A 3,924-nucleotide genomic window follows, 5' to 3' on the forward strand; every position below is an offset into this window, starting at 1 on the left:
AGTGGCCAGATCTCAGCTCACTGCAAGCTCCGCCTCCCGGGTTTACGCCATTCTCCTGCCTCAGCCTCCCGAGTAGCTGGGACTACAGGCGCCCGCCACCTCGCCCGGCTAGTTTTTGTATTTTTAGTAGAGACGGGGTTTCACCGTGTTAGCCAGGATGGTCTCGATCTCCTGACCTCGTGATCCGCCCGTCTTGGCCTCCCAAAGTGCTGGGATTACAGGCTTGAGCCACCGCGCCCGGCCTGAGAATTTTTTGTTTTTAAGAATTACAAACTGAAGTATTTAAAGGGAATGCACTTTCATCCCTACAATTCTTACAAAAAAATGATAAATGCTAATATTAGGATATAAGTATTATTTGTATTATTCTTGCAACTTTTCTACAAGTCTAACAGTTGCAAAAAGTAAAAGAAAATAATCAGTAAAAACAGGATGACACTGCCACATCTTTTGGCTCTTAATGAGTAAATGTTACTTTGCCAAATAACAGGTAACTAATTTTTTATTTAAAAAGCAAGTTGTTTTAGTCTTATGCAGACTCGACTTGAAGCATTGAAGACAGAATTTGGAAATCATGTCTTTTCAGAGTACCCTCTTTGCATATCCAGCTGTACATCAGTTCCTTTCCTATTTGAGTCTCACATTTTCTCTTTTCTTTCCCACACTTTCTTCTTTTATTCAAAAATCTTTTTATTGTGCCCCATTTGCAACCAGACCCTGTGAATTTCTGGGAATTCAAAGATAAGTCAGACTCAGCTCCCAGGTGAAAACACACATAGCTAATTCTAGGAGAGTATGTATGTTTCATAGGTGTAATAAAGGTAAAAAAACCAAGGGGGAACATTGTAAGGGATGACATTAAGGAGGAATCTTGGCAAGGGAACAGAAGTATATTATGCAGGCAGAAGTTGGTAGGGAGCAGTGGGTAGATGGAAAACACTGAGGGGTAGCAGGTGGGCAGTTTATGGAGGGCTCTCCCAGTGACCCACTATTGCTGGAGCACTGGGTCGGTGGCCAGGGATGCAGCTGCACAGGAGGTAGACTCTATGTCAGAAACTGTTTGCCCAACTACAGAATTTGAATTCTATTGCTTGGTGATGGGAAACCATGAGGGTTTTAAGCAAGACTGTGATGTGCTTAGATTTATTAGAAGGTTCTATGCTGCTCAGTCTCCCTGTCTAGTTGTTTTATTTATCTACTGTTTCCTCACTAAATGACCATTTTAGGTCAGATGCTGCACAAGTTTGAGGTACATATGACCAAAAATATATGGTTTCCATCTTTATAGAATATTTTCATCCTGGAGTCTCTGTGGCTTTTTTGGTTTGTTTCCCAGTTGTTTCTACCACACAAAATTGGGCCACATTTAAAGACCACTGTAAGCTGTAGTTGGTCTGCCCTTTTATTTATTTGTGCTTCTTAACCTCTCCCTAGAAATCCTAAACCTGCTGTCTTTATTAAGCTAGAGGAAGAACGTACTTGATATAAACTACCGTGCAGTATAAGGCAAACTTTGCCTTTCCCTAGCCAACCCTAAAGTAGCCAATTTAAACTATCCTGAAAGCTTTATGCTCAATTCTAGCAATATTGAAATTATAGAATTCCCTAAAATTCATCTTTTTAATTCATTTACTTAATAATATTCCTATCACCTTAACATTTATAAGATAAAATAATTGTATCTTTTGTATAATTCTGAAATGTGGCTAACCATTATTTTCAATTATTTTTTCACAATATAGTATAACCATTTATATTTCCTGCTTAGTATACTAATTAGGTTAGTAGCCTCTGGTTCTAAGTTCTGTAGTATTTTATTTTATAATGTTTGACAGCTATCTTGTATGGAATATAATTTTCACAGTATAAATTCACATATTAGCATTATTTTTAAGGTTTTTTATTTTATTATAAGTCAGCAAGGAGGAAATACTCATACTCAGGTGCAGTCATAGACCACATAATGATGTTTTGGTCAATGAAGGACTACCTATCTGATAGTGGTACCATAAGATTATAACAGAGCAGGAAAATTCCTATCACTTAGTGACAGAAATATGAGTTGTCATAATGTTGTAGTGCAATGCATTACCTTTTCTGTGTTTAGATATGTTTAAATTCATACATATAGTATTCAGTACAGTAACATGCTGTATAGGTTTGTAGCCCAGGAGCAATAGGCTATACCCTATAGCTTGGGGTGTAGGAAGCTATACCATTTAGGTTTGTTTAAGTCCACTCTATGATATTAGAACAATGAAATCACCTAACAATGCATTTCTCATGACATATCGCGTCATTAAGCGACACATAACTATAGTTTTCATTTTCTCAAAAAACATTATTTCACTCAACCAAAGCACCTACTATGCATAAAACATTTGGTTAGGAGCTCTCAGAGGACACTGAAGAAAGAGAATTAGACAGAGGGAGGTAAGAACAAAGGTGGCTTCCCTAGAGAACAAAATTAGGCTTCTCTAATAGATATTTCCATAAGTTTTGGACTGGAATTTGAATCTTCGTGCTGGTGTAAGTTCGGCCAAGTTACTTAACCACTGTGAAGCTCCATTCTTTGTGTATGAAATGGAGATCATAATGATACATCATTGCCTCTTGATCTTCTTCTGTTCACTCCTAGGCTCAGAAAACAACAAAGATTTTAAAAGCTGAAGAAAAGGGTATACACTGTCCTTGCTGCAGCTCTGGCTTCTTGTGAGTGTGGCAGTCCATGGATTTTTCCTTCCCCTTTAATCCAAAACCCAGAAGCTTCTGGTCTTCTTGAAATCTCATTTAGAATTGTAGATATTCTAGAAATCACTTTAAAATAGCTTCTGCTAACATATCAGATTTCTGCCCCAATTGTCAGTGCATAAAATAATGACATTTATGTTGCGACTAGTATTCCATTAAATTTTTAAATAAGCAATTGGTTTTACAATCCAAGTTTTGGCTACATCACTTTCATCAGAGATGCTTTACTAGCAAATAAAAAAACTTTAAATTGTGCCTATTTGGATTTTTTTCTCCTCTTCTGTTACCTCGTAAATACTATTGAGCGGAGAGTTGACTAAAGATTTGTCACCAGGAGGAAAAAGTTGGAGAAGGAACAGCACTGCCTCATGTGCTGGCTCCATGTTGGCAGATGGTGGGAACAGGACACCATCTTTCTTGCCATGGTTGCAAGTCATTCCCGAGGCAATGAAGAGAGAGGGTCCTGTTGAGACCTCTTCATGGAAAACACAAAGTATCCTGGCATTTTGTGCATATCATATTGGTGTTTATGGTACCCTGACATAGTGTGCATGGCTTGCTACTGTATTATAGGTGAAATGATGTGAGCCACTTTTGGACTGTTGCTACGCTTCCCATTCCAGTTAACTCGGCCATGGTCATTAACTACTTGTGGATATGGGCCTCTAAGTTAGAGAAGAAAAGTCCGATCTCTAATTCAGGGTTTACTCAGTCACAGAAAAGAAATTGGTTACAGTGGTCCAACCTCGAGTCAGACAACCAGCACGTAGTGTAGCCTCAGGATGCTGGCCCCTCTACTCCTCTCCTTTCTTGCTGCGCGACCTTGGGACAGTTACCTAGCCTCCGTGAGTTTTGGCTTCCACACTTGTCAGTTGGAAATGACAAAACTTACTTTGTAATAGTGGTGAGTTTTAGGAATAATCTTTTACTGAGGACCTGACAAATGTTGGCTTTTTAATAAATGCCACTTATAATCTTAAATAGTTTTAAGGTTATATCAAATAGAACTATTTCTAGTCATTTATTTTAGCAATTTAGTTTTAAGCCATATAATAAATTAATGACTTTTTTCAATTTTAAATATAAGCGGCACTATTGAGTCCATTAACATTTTAGAAAAATTGATTTTCAAGATAATTTCTTCACTGGCCTATAACAATAAAGTGGAAACTA

The sequence above is a fragment of the Rhinopithecus bieti genome, unplaced genomic scaffold (assembly GCF_001698545.2).
Source record: "Rhinopithecus bieti isolate Rb0 unplaced genomic scaffold, ASM169854v2 scaffold_4981, whole genome shotgun sequence".
Classification (NCBI taxonomy): domain Eukaryota; kingdom Metazoa; phylum Chordata; class Mammalia; order Primates; family Cercopithecidae; genus Rhinopithecus; species Rhinopithecus bieti.